Source organism: Triturus cristatus, chromosome 9 (genome assembly GCF_964204655.1).
Source record: "Triturus cristatus chromosome 9, aTriCri1.1, whole genome shotgun sequence".
Taxonomy (NCBI): Eukaryota; Metazoa; Chordata; class Amphibia; order Caudata; family Salamandridae; genus Triturus; species Triturus cristatus.
In genome coordinates this window covers 286,175,780-286,189,664 of record NC_140592.1, presented here as the reverse complement: position 1 = coordinate 286,189,664, position 13,885 = coordinate 286,175,780, and the positions used below count along the sequence as shown (strand labels likewise).

The 13,885-nt window shown below is 43.6% G+C and overlaps 1 protein-coding gene and 1 long non-coding RNA gene across 3 annotated transcripts in view; one reads left to right on the top strand and one right to left on the bottom strand.

Moving 5' to 3' along the window:
• LOC146797756 (uncharacterized) overlaps window positions 1-13,885 on the top strand; it is an 84,284-nt gene that overhangs the window by 33,613 nt on the left and 36,786 nt on the right. The gene's annotated exons all lie outside the window — the stretch shown is intronic.
• Window positions 1-13,885, bottom strand: part of LOC146797757 (leucine-rich repeat and fibronectin type III domain-containing protein 1-like protein) — a 379,158-nt gene that overhangs the window by 362,092 nt on the left and 3,181 nt on the right. The window lies entirely within an intron of this gene.

Below are 13,885 nucleotides of genomic sequence, written 5' to 3'. Positions count from 1 at the left end.
TCCATGGATCAGAGAATGGTGTGTTGGTGCAGTCTATGCATCAGAGGCAGGTCTGTGGATGGCGGATTTGAATCACAGAATGATCTATGAGGTCAGTCTATGAATCACGTGTTTATAGAAGGTCTATGGTGCACCGTATGATGCCAGTTCCGTTTGATGCCCCGTTGGTGCAGAGTATGAATTTCAGGCCGCTAGTTTAGAGGTTTAGATAAACAGAATAGACAAACATCACACAGACTGTTCATCTTCTCAGAGACCGCTTTGGAAGATGGGGACCCTGGGCAAATGCCAATTTGCCCATGCCTTAAAACGTCTCTGCACAGGATTCATGAATGCTAGGCATATATTGTAATTGTAAAACATTTATAAAGCGCGTGGTTACCAAAGGCATCCCAGAGCTAGAGGACAAAGTTCATGGACTACATATCAGTTTATGGAAACAGGAAGGTTTTTATACGTTTCCGGAAGACCAGATGGTTGGTTTCACACAGAATGGCAAGGGGGAGGGAGTTCCATAGCCTTGCTGCGTTATATGAAAAAAGACGACCCCCTATACGTGTTTTCCTAATTCTAGGAACAACTGCCAACTGTTTATTGCCTGATCGCAGGGTTCTCTCAGGATGGTAAGAAGAAATAAGGGAGCGTATGATAGGTGGGCCAGAACCCAACAGTACCTTATGTGAGATGCAGAGAGCCTTAAACTGCACTCTCTGCTGATTGGGCAGCCAGTGAAGGGCGGCCAGAGCAGCCCCTGCTGATTGTCGGCTAGGAATATTCAAAAGTTGTTGTGCCGCACAGTTCTGTACAATTTCTAGTTTCTTAACCATGGAGCATGGTGCTCCTAAGTATAGGGCATTGGCGTAGTCGAGCCTGGAAAGAATGAGAGGCTGGACTACCACTTTCCTTGCAGAGATAGGGAGAAGAGGAATGATTTTCTGTGTCATCCTCATCAGCCCAAAGCAGCTACCAGCGACCTTCCTTGCTTGTTCCCCAAAATCAAGATTACGATCCAACCAAGCCCCCAAACTCTTGATAATCTTTGGGGGATGGGGGAGGGCCGGAGCAACTTGGCCAAGATGGTATTATATTGGGTACAGAAGGTTTACCCAGAAACATCATCTCCATTTTAGATCCGTTCAACTTCAAGAATGAACCCTCCATCCATGCTGAGACCTCTCCAAGACACATGGCCAACTCCGGGGCAGAGCTGTTGAGCTGATTAAAATAGTCAATCAGCTGCGTATCGTCGGCATATGTAACGATTTGGATGCCGAAAGGAGCTCATATACACATTAAAAAGCGTGGGGAACAGGGAGGATCCCTGAGGAACCCCACATCGGAGTGGCAGAGATACAGTCTTCATGGAACAATTGAAATGACCGGTCGTCCAAAAAGGAGTGAATCCATTAAGGACTAAATCAGTCACTCCTACATCTTTAAGCCTCTGGGTGAGCAGCTGATGATTGACTGTGTTGAAGGCTGCGCTAAGATCTAAAAGCACAATGGCAGCACAGCCGCTGTTGTCTTAAGATTTTCCTAGTTGCCTCAACCACAGCTATGTGATGTATGGATTTAATGCGGCTTCTGTACAAAATTGTTAGACATTGTTAGAAAAGGTGTTTGAGTGAGGGACCTCCTGAGCTGCGGGATTGGGGGCTACATCCTCACATAGACTAAACAGAGCGTGTTGCATAAAATGCATTCCATCAGTCCACTGTACGGATCAAAGGTTTCTACGAATTCCATAGAGGAGAAATGACATCAGAGATGGTTAAATATTTCCATAGCTAGATCTGAGGCTTACACATTCTTTTTTCTTTCAAAATGTCACCTACTGAAATATAAATATGTAAATAGGCTGAAAGAACTAAGTACCATGTACCAAAGCATTTTCCCATAGACACAGAATGGGGAAAACCCTTTGATACTTCATGCTCTTTCATTAGCTGTACGTTTGCACTAGTGGTGCAAATGTCAGTATAGTAAAATCCTGTCACTCACTCACTCACTGGCTACACCTGATCAACAACTCAAGCATTTTTATGTTCACCACCCATTGTAACTGCTGCTATGTACAGACTGTGGTAACTCTGTACAGTGCTTTTCTTAAAATGTGTATTCAAAAACAAACTAAAAGGCAAAGTGTGTGAGTCTGAAATTGACATCTTCCTGAGGTGCTTTGTGCTGCTATGAGGTTCCAATTTAGAAGACTACACATTTAAAACACTGTATTCCATACATTTACACAGCAGCAACTCAGTGGGGCTCAGTAGGAGACCCCTCCCCTCCAAACCTCCACCCCAACATCTTATCGAAACAGAGGGGGCCAAATGAGTTGCCGGGCATGCCATTGTTTAACCAGACAAATGCTCATCCATCCTTGCAGAGAGCATTAACCATCCCAGGAGAAAGTCCCACTCTTCCACTGTGAAACATTTACTAGCAAAACCAATTGGTCGGGTCTTGATAACCGTGCTAAGTTTTTTACATTTTATTGTTTTGTTAACATATGCAATAGAAATGACAGGAGTAAAAATAATAAAACGTAAACATGCCATTGTCTACATCATTTGGCATGTATATGTTTAGGAAAAAAATAGGTGAAAATGATTCTTAACAAAAAAAAAAAAGATAACTATGCATATGTCTGCATAAATGGCCTCAAAAAACTTATTTAGGAATTTTAATCATGACATTAGAAAAGGAAAACAGAAACAGCGGCAACAAGCTAATTTTTATAAGTGAAATACGGTCTGTGATCGCAGGGGAAGTCTATTCCAATGTGGAATTGGCGTACGAGTTTTAAGTAGATGAGACGTGTAATTAAGAGTGCATAGATCGCCATAGTGTGAAGTAACTTTAAGCCCCAGATATCTAATGGTCGCCCTGCTTGAAACGTCATATGCATAGTTGCTGGGAGAATCTCAGGGAAGCTATTAAACCATAAGGCTTCGGACTTTTCTGGTTGATTGTCTAGCCGCCGGTAGCTGCAAATTCGCTAAATTTATCAACATGCTGGACGTTTGCCTTATTTGCAGCTAAATATAGTACAATATCATCAGCCTATAGCTTGAGTTAGGAGCTCCCACAATAGGTGGACAGATGGTTTGATCCTGGCGGATGGCACAAGCTAATGGCTCTCTAAATAGTGCAAATCGAATAGGAAACATCGGGCACCCTTGACGAGGGCCACATTTGATGACTGTCTCCTCAGCCAGGGAGTTAATAATTATTATAGAGGCTCTGCCCCAGTAGACAATGTTCTCAGCACTGTTTGCCAGAAAAGCAAATTTATGAAGAATTGGGAATAACACTTCCCATTCGACTAAATAGAATGCTTTTTCTGCGTCAAGCATTATAGAAGCGGTAACATTCTGGTTAGAAAAAAATCTATTGCTTGCACCAACAAATTGGTATTTAAAGACATAAACCTCCCAGATAAAAATCCATTTTGGGCACTATGAATGATTGACGATGTTACTGATGAAATCCTACTTGCCATGATCTTAGTAAAAAGCTTGTAGTCACTGTTGAGGAGGCTTATGGGGAGGTATGAATTCAGGTCGATCTCTGACTTATCCTTTCTGATGAAGCTGACCACCACCAAAGCGGTAAAGGTGCTACGTATAGGGCAACCCTGTAGGATATGGATAAACAGGCGAATGAGAAATGGTACTAATTGCTGTGAAAACACCTAATATACTTCGGCAGGTAATCCATTCTTCCCGCTGGCTTTAGCATTAGGGATTGATTTAATTGCTAGCTGCACTTCTGACAGTGTTACTGGCGTTGTTATGGAGTCAGCCTGTTCCAAGGTCAGGGTTAGAATTTGAATACCCCCTAGTTAAGTCAAGAGGAAGAGGGCTTGTCTCTTCCATGTTTTAAAAACTATGATCAAGCTGCCCTGTTAAATTGATTAACCTCTGCCTCCCAAAAAACATTTGTCAAAGATAATTACTATCTGAATTATATGTCTTAAGTTGTTAACACCTTATCCACTCTGCCACTTCTCCCACAGCCCATATCCACAACCTTGGATATCTCCTACCATCAAAGTTGAGCATTCCTATCCGAAGGATGCAGGAAGAAGACCACCCCAACCTCGCGGAATACAAACAAACCCTGAGCGCACTGCCTGTTGTCCTTAATACTGCAAGAGCTTCTTAATTTCTAAACCTTCAAACATCACAGCAGAGTGAGTCCCACTGGCTCCCAGGCAAGATTAACAACTCAGTCTCTCCTCAAGGCCCACTCATGAACGACCTATATTTAAAAACACATGATAGACAGCATGCTTCTCTTCCAAAATAAAGACTATAAAAGACATTCTGTCGTACTACTCCACCACTTCCATCTTCAGTCCCCAAAACATCCCAGCTCTACACTACTGTACTCTGGCACTTTTATACAACATACCCTAGTGAATGCATTCTTATCATTAAGACAGGCAATCTATCCTGTGCACCATCGGACCCTTTCAGTCATCAAGACACCAAACCTCTCAGCCTCCATCATTCGCACTTCTCGGCTTGACTTGCTTTTCGACTAGTCGCTTGCACCCAGCATTTGCCAAATTTCAAGCTGTAAGTGTTTCTAGCTGTTCTAAAATAATTTACTTCTGCAGTCTCCTCTGCCTCCAATTATTGTTTAGCATCGCATCTCATCTCAACTTTTTCTTCAAGATGTTGCAGAAAGGTCGATAATCGCCTCACACATTATCTTTCCTCACTCTCCATCACCTTCTCAAATCTGCTTCCTGTTACTTTCACTCCACAGAAATCTCTTTCACAAATATTGACCTCTATAACCACTGCCCATCACAACCGAATCCCTCTGGTCTGATACTCTTAGATCTAAGTGCGGCCTTCAACACTATTGACCATTCAACTGAACTCTCTTTTCTAGCATCACTGGGCATTAAAGGGGGCGCGGCCCGTGCAGGTAAGAGCGATGAGGCGGGGTGGAGGGGATTCGACAGACGACGATGAGGTAAACTTAAAGGTAAAAAAGCGAAAACCACTTGCCTTGCAGCAAGCGCAAGGTAAATGGTTTTACTTTTTAAAATGTAAGATTTCCTTGTCGTTGTCTGTCAAACCCTCCCCACACTGCCCGCCTCCACCCCGCCCCACTGCTCCTACCTGCACAGGCCGCGCCAGCATTACAGACTTTGCACAAATGGTTCACCTCATACCACTCCAACTGGTACTTTTCAGGCCCCCAGCCATTATCAACATTCCCCTATGCGGTATGGATTAATTGGGTCCATGGCACATATTCTCATGTTTCACTCTTCACTCTTACTTCAGTAGAATCATATCTTCATTTGGGTTCTCTTATCATCTTTATACCCATGATAGCCAAAGCTTCTTCTCCTTTCCTTTCGCACCTTACCTCCAATTACGTATCACGGACTGCTCACAGCCATTCCATTTTGTCCCTCATGATGAGCTCCTCTAAAACGGAGTTGCTATTCTTTCCCTCATCAAAAACACCTCCAACTCTGACTCCATCAACGTTTCTCTTGACATTTTTAGTACTGCATCCCATGCCCAAGGAACCTCGGAGTTCTCTGTAGCACATTTACAAAAATGGAGGCCTGAATTACCAACACAACTACTTCTCCAATACATCACTATATGCCCACTCATACCTTTCAACACAGTTGAAGCCCTAAGCAGCTTCTTGATTTTCAGTAGACTCAACTATTTTTACATTCTTCCAGCTACCCCTCATACTCCTTCGCACAACCAGACAAGACCTTAAACTTGGCCACCCAGACTGTAAAATTTACGCAGGAATATCCTCCCCTTGGCGTATTGCCACAAAGCAAGCTGGATCTCTGGCAAACACACTCCCTATGCAAATTACCGACACTAGAACTCAAACACGAAAGTAGTCTGGCTCCAAACTACCTCTTTGAGATCCTAGCTTGACATACGCCTGTTGGTAACCAATGATCTACCAACCAACCCTTATTCACATACAAGCCACCTTGTGATACCTCCAAGTTTCGTTCTTTCCACCTTCTAGGTCGTATGCACTGGGAAGGTCTATCACTCAACATCTATGCTATCCCCGCTCTAAAAGAATTCAAAATGGTACTGAAAGGTCATCTATTAGGACTTAAAAGACTGGAGTGATAACTCATATACTCTGCTGGTATTTTCAACACAAACATTATAGTGTATTCCATTAGCTAGCAATAAGCCAGAGTTGGCTAAATGTTTGTCTACACCAGGCTTCTCCAACAAGTAGCTCTCCAACGATCTAGAAGTAGTTCTTCTGTGCTCCTCACAGCCTAATAAATTAGAAGCCTTTGCTTGGCAGAATTAATATATGCATACCAAAATTGAAAAGTGTGTATTCAAGATGAAAATATGTGTATTTTCAGAACTCATTAGCTGGGGAAAATAGTTTAATTTGCAACATATATTTAAAGATGGTATCAGATTGAAATTCACGTGGCACTGGGGAGACATATTATTAAAAATATTACTTTGATACCAGGGGCATCACAACTATGGCTGTTATGTATTACCTATGTAAAGGCCTCTCAAATTGGCAACGCCTGTTTTTACATTACTGTGGGCGATCCTGCCTGATGCAGTGATGTGATTATTTGTGTTTAATGTGCATAGGCTGGCCACTAAAATACTCTTGTCTGGCATGGTCATTATTACAACACTAATAATATTAGGAGCTCGAGATAATTATCAATGAACATAAGAAGTTGTTATTACAGAAAAGGTTAGAGACCCCTGGTCTACACCAGCCACAATGAAACAACTGGTGCAGCAACAACTCATTCAACAAAAGTTACTGACTGAAACATGTTAACCAGCCTCCGCAGAACGGTGTGCCATCAACATGCCGTATACAATGTTTCTCAGCAAAATGCCACTGATGCTGCTGCTAAAAAATTACAAGAAAAATACAGCCTAAAGATTGAGGCTGTAGCATGTTCACATTTCAGAAAGATCAGTTCTTGGGTTGATGTCTGCCTAGAATTTGACAAATACTGTGTTTTCGTGTTTAGATTTAGGACAGTGTAGACCAGTAACACATGATCCATGGGCTATGGCTAAAGCGAAGTCTGGGCACCAGTGAAGTCTGATAGCGGAGAACGCCTGAAGAGCTTTCGTGAGCACGATCTGTTCTTGTAATAACACATTTCAAGCTCGAAAAGTCTGTTTTTAGAGGTTGGTCGATTTTGTAATGAGGATTTATTACTGCCAAGACGGAAATTAATATTACTTATAAAAATGTGCTTTTGTCGGCAGAACAAGTCTTCTCTCTAAAGCTCTTCAAATAGGAGATCTGCAGCAGGCGTTTTCCATCCATATCAACTGGTTCATTGGTGGCTCTGGAAGATATGGTGGACACTCGGCCTTAGCAGCGTGATCTCTGCTGGGAGGGATGTGCTCAAGGTCCTCGGCTCCAGCACTTCCAGTGGTGGAATGGTGGGAGAAGTGTTCATAACCTTAGCACATGGACCTACTAGATCAATGAATAGGAGGGGTCATCAACCCGGGCACCCGGTACATGATGAGGCTAAAGGAGGTAAGAGTCCGCAGCGCTGGCACCAGTAGGAGCACAAGTCAATACAGCAGCAATGCTCAACCATAGCACCTGGTATGCTGAACGCAACATCTCAATCTTACAATATAGGGTACTTCAGAACTAGGGGTGATACCTCCATTTTAGCAACCATGCAGCTTGGGGGCAAGCGAGGTGGCTAGTACTTCATTTTGAGACCTGAACATTAAGGGTTAGGGCAGTCCCTGGGAGTCTGGGTAGGGTGGGGACTGAGTCTACGTTCTTCTAATTTGGGGTAATTTTATCAGCAGCAGCACTGGTGGCCAGTCCCGGATCGCCTGTCCTGGTACCTGAGGTCTCCAACCAGTGCTACCCCAAGGTCTCAATGCCCTTCTACACCAAGAAGTCAAAACCCCTCTCTCCGCTGAATATCCATTCTGATAGCCGAGAGGTCCAACCATTGTTACCATTGGATCTGCATCACCTTCTGCACCAGGATCTCTGAACGCTGTATATCCGGGGCTGCTACCTTTGTTATACCACTCTTCCTTTCCCAAGACACTTTCTGCATGTCCAACAAGGTTCCCTACTGTAAGAGAGGCACCAGTTGTGCACAGCCATCTATCTGATACACATCTGCGGACACATGAAAAATGACTTCCTTATGTGTATGTAAACAAGAAAATGCCCTCTTTGAATTGTGGACAGTAAATATCAGCCTCAATAATACAAAAGGGAAAAAAGCACCAAACGGGCCCTTTGCAAATACTGGATTGAACTTTTGGACAGACATGACAACTGGCAACTGAAACCAATGGATACTATTCGCCCCAATAAGCAATCACAGGATGCAGGTGCCAGCTTGGATTGTCCATACAGTAATTCATTAGAGGGTCAAAAAGCCTTGTTGCAGCTACTGGATCCATTAGAAACCATGGACAGCCAATCAACCGCTCCTTGCATTGGAATATAGCTCCTTGAGAATAGAGTTCCACAACGTCCGGCCAGCAATGACTCCTCACTTATATGCGATCGATCATATTGTGTCTTAAAAAAAACCTGATTCAATTACATTCGAGCTCGGTGCTCACAGCACTGTTGCACCCAATTTACCAACTTGAATTAATAATGGCGGAAATGCGTTTTTTGTGCCTGCGCTCATTATTACCCCGTCACATTTTGTGTTCCTTTTTACCGCCGATGAAATGATGGTGTAAAAAACTTGTGAAAAATGTGAGCAAGCGCAATTTGTAGAGAGCTGCCAATAGGAAAAAACAGGACCGAAAAACGTTCAAGAAGTAAAAAAGCAGCAGCAAGTTGGATCCACGTCCCTTAAAATAAATTCTGCTCATCTTTTCGCAAAGTCCCTACTCCCTTCAACTCTAATTTCTATTTTCTTTAAATGGCATCTTACAAGGGAAGAATCTAGTTAGTGACACCAAAGGGTAAGGCAGCTAAATACCTACGTCTGAATACCTACAGCTAAATACTGCGGTAACAAACTGAAGCAAATTTTTTGAAACAACTGCTATCTTCTCATACCTATCCATGGTTCTTTAGGTCTAGTCTCCCATATTAAAAAGACCTACTGTTAGTCTATCCCTAAACACATATGTATTTTGTCGACGTCAACATTGTGAACTGTTGTTCGAAGTGTTGGGCCTGCTTGCCCCGGTGCAAGTGGTCGGGCCTTTGTGTGGATCTCTTTAAGACTATGCGCCTCTTTTAGACCCTGGCAGATTGTCTTCCAGAGTGACGGAGGCAGTGGCCTCGCCTACACTGGTGTCGGTGGACCAGCTCAACTATTTCGAAATCCCTGCCTGTCTGGCGCAGAACTGTGTACTGTGAAGAGAGCCACAGCTGGATCTGTTGGGATCACGGCTACTAAGGTGAACAGGATTTTTTTAAACCCATCACCAATGCTTTCATCGCTCTTCCCCTCCACTCTGTTAGTTCCTTTTGAGATCCAGCTCCTCCTCCCAACTCGTCAAGGTCTTTGCTATCCCATTCAAGCCACCCCATTCCTGGCTTTATTTTAATTTACATTTTTTATTTAAAAAAAAAAAATGAAACTTATTTCTCTAGTGCTCCCACACGCCTTACTGCTAATTATCTCTCACATTTCCTATCCTCTCTCCCTCCCCTCTTGTCTGTTACTTCCCCTGCTTTATTTTCATTTTTTGTTTTTTAAAACAAACGTATTTCCCTTGGGCTCCCCCAATCCTTTCCTGTTGATTACCTCGTCTGTTGCTTACCTTGCTTTATTTCATTTTACTTTTTTTAATGTAGCTTTTAACTGTTTTCCCAAGGGGCCCAACAGCTTTTTGCTTGACAAAACTCATTTCAAAATGGCCACCCAAGCATGCGCATACGTCTTGATGCACTAGCGGTCAACCTGGAAAGGATTTACTCAAACAAAAAGCTCTTCAAGATAGGCTCCTTTGATTGCTTTCGAATTGTTATGCACTGGCAGCTATTTTTTTTTATTTTAAACCATGCTCATCAAACAAGCATTGGCAATGCCAAAATGCGGACTCTTGCTTTATAAATAAGAGCCCTATTGGTTTCTGACAGTGCTTATTTGCAGACGGTAGTCCCATCCATGAGTACCCGTCTATATGTGTCTTTAATAGGCAGTGTATGATCAAAACACATAGCATCTAGCAGAGGCGCAACTAGAGCCAAATTTCGGGGGGGGGCTGAGCAAAAATTTCGGGGGGGGCTGAACTTTAAGCAATAGGCAGAGTGGAGCTGCAGGGGCTCTTAGAAGGGGTGAAACAACAGCGAGGCCTCATTAACATGCAAATGGTCTTTTAAAGACCTGTGAAGTGCTCGGGTGCGGCTGCTTTTTTGCCCGGGAAGCTGTCTCATCCCGGGCTGCCACACACGACGGGGGGGGCTGAAGCCCTGTGAGTCCAATGGGTGTTGCGCGCCTGGCATCTAGTCAGGTGTGGGAGAACTTTGTGGGGTGGCTGCAGCCTGTGCAGTTATCAGCTGCCCCTAAGTATGCCCTCCTTGTGAGGTTGCCACGTGACTGTGACTGGTGAGTCAGGATGCCCTGGGACAGCTTACCTGGTCTTTAGAGATTATAATGAATGAGAGTGCAAGAGAAGTAGGATAAGTATGTCTCATACACCACAGGCCATAGAAACCGGTCTCCTTTACTCAATTAGCATGCCCTCTACATGCATGTGGTCGGTAGAGTATGCACTTTCACAAGTGACCAACCATGGATTCTCGGGCAGTAAACATCACCACACACTTGTTCCTGTAGCCACGCTTTTCATGGGAAGACGCAGATGCCCAAGTCTAGTGATGCATTGTCAACGCCACAGGATCTATTCAGTCAGTCAGTCAGTTTAACTTTATTTAGTTTGTTACAACCATAAAAGTATATACATTACATCTATTCCCTCTATTAAAATACATATACATATAAAATATGACACATACTCAACACACATAAATTGATCCATATCCTTTTTTTTTTTAAATTACAGAATATTCTAAAATTAATAAAACCGGGTAATTCATACGTTTATACATTTGCATCCAATATTTCCGATAAATCAAATACCGTACTGTTATCTTTTAGTTGCACCATCTCTTAACGATGTTACAGTACGCATACAAAAGTTACTCTGTGCCCTTAAGAATCACTTTGACCTTACACATATATTTCCCCATGGCGCAAGCTATGTCTAAATTCCTCATTCCCATTAAAAGTTCAACAGCTTGCGTCCTACTCATTATTCTGTATTTTGTAAATATTGGGCGTAGAATCTCCTTTCGTATATCTAAAAATTTCATACAATCAAATAAAATATGTACAGTATCACAGGGGGTACCCAAAGTGCAAGTGCATTTCCCGTTAGGATCTATCATGAGATTTTTCGCCCCATTATTCATATAACAGGGGTTTATCCCCATTCGCACTTTTAACACCTCACGTCGTAAATAGTGACTTGGTAACCTATCTATATAAGGATAATGTTTATCCTTATATCTATTGATCTATTGATGGAGCCAAGCAGAGGTGACCCACCAGAAGAGGTGATGGTGTGAGCTAAGCAGTGTCGCATCCGGAGATGAGTGACCAGCTCTTCCATATACCAACAACAAGGCTTTAGTAGTCCAGAAGAGAATGGCATAGTATACCCAACTGCCTGTGTTGAATCCTCAAAGTTTCGGCACTGGTATGCCCAATTTTTGGAGCAGGGAAGAATGGGCATGTGAGTGCCAGAAAAGTTGTCAGCAGAGACTTCCTTCTGGATCTTGCCCTCTCCATCCCGGGAACACGCCACAGATGGAAGGTTGTGTATGCCAAAGATGTCAAGTAAATCCCTTATACCAATGATCTGTTGAGAATTCATTGGTACCCATGTATGTGACATTTCTCCATGTTGGGCCTAAATTTGCCTAATGTGAATATTTCTTTATGAAATTCAAGTCTGGTGCCCTCAAGCGATGTATTGCAGGTCAACAGTCATAGCAACCCTGCCAGGAGAGCGATGTAACTGAGTACCACCAACAGAACACTACTACAGATATGCCAGAAAGTGTCCGGATTCCATTGACTCTGCTTAGCCCCGAAAACAAGTGAGTGAGCAAAAAAACATAAAGAGGTCAAATCACGAAGGGCCTCTGCACCGCTGGCGAGGCCCTGTAGTGGTGGTGGGGGGAGCCCGCACTCGTGGCGGGACCTCCGCAATGAGTAACTGTGGTGTGGTGGTCACGCCACGAGTGCGAGCTATGCGTCACAACTGCAGGGCCTCTACCATGAGGGCAGGGGGCCTTTGTGAATGGGGACCATCGAGATGTATGAAGAAAACGAACAGCGATTTCCAGCTAGCGATTTTATTCAAATCGCTATTTGGAAATCGATATTCCTTATGTATGAAACTTTTTGTTACATACTTATGATTTCTAGTGGCTTGTAAACTGAGCTACCTCATGAATATTAATGAGGTAGGTCGCAATTTGCGACTCATTAGGGATCGCAGCCACACAAGGATGGTGGCCTGCTGAGGTCAGCAGACCACCATGTCTGTGATTGGCTTTGAATAAAGGTATTTTCTTTAAAGGAAAAAGTGATGCGTTTCAACAATAAAAAATTAAACGCTTTGTGGGACCACTGCACACTCTTAAAAAATGTTTTCCCAACATTCACAAAGGGGAGGGGGACCCATGGGGACCCCTTCCAATTTGCGAACAAATTACCACCAACTATAAGTTGGTGGTAAAGTGTGAATGTTTTGCAACCACATTTCGGTCACAAAATGAGGTATATACCAAAGTGATTCGGCATTTGGAAGGGACGCCCTAAACACACGCCTTCGAAATACTGAATCGCAAAACCCAAATTGCGATTCGGTATCAAGTTACTGAATCACAATTTGGGCACTATACATTCCAAAAAGCATTTTTTGAGTCACAAACGGACCGATTCGCCGGAAAAATGCTTCTTACAAATGGCCCATAAAAACAATGCTAATTCCCAGATGCAGTGAGATGTGGCCTAACTGCCAGAGCAGCAGACTTTGAAACTGGTGAACCAGGTTCAAGTCGGAGCATTTCCTCTCCACCCTCAAATCCTGGGCAAACACTTAATCTCCCTGCGCCTTAATAAAATGTATCTAATATTCTGTAATATAAGCTGGTGCTCATGTAAAAGCGCTCCAATTACCTTGTGCCAAGTTCGCGCTTTATAAAACTGCAAAAATAAAAAAATAAACACAAACCTGTGAACATTATGTATACAGCGTTATGCTAATATTGCTCAAGGAGTGACTGTGTGCAGAGGGCCACACACACTGAACACCACAAATGACAGGGCAAGCTCATTGTACGACTTAAACACCGACTACAATCTCTTCAGCTGCCATGAAACCTGCATTTTATTCCACGAGACAGGCCTCGGCACCACTGAGTATGACCCCTAGCTTTAGCTTCATTTCCACCGTGGCCCCTCCCAGGGGCAAGGCCTCTGAACACCTGGCGCATGCCCCATAGCTGTCATTACACCTGCACCCCAATCAAAGTGTGGGGACTCAGCACAGAATATGTCCCCTAGCCATCATTACACTTGCGCCCCATTCCAAGTGTGAGGTCTCAGCACTGAATACCCCCCTAGCTATTATTACACCTGCGCCTTGCTCCAGGCGCGAGGTCTCAGCACAGAGTGCGTTCCCTGGGTATAATTACACCTGCAAATCTAATAACCATTACACACATACCCCATCTGAGGGCAAGGCCCCAGCGCGCCTCGAAGATGCCCCATGGCTACCTTTACACCTGTATCTCGCTGGAAGAATGAGCGTGACTCAGCACATTTAGGGTCGCTGTCGCT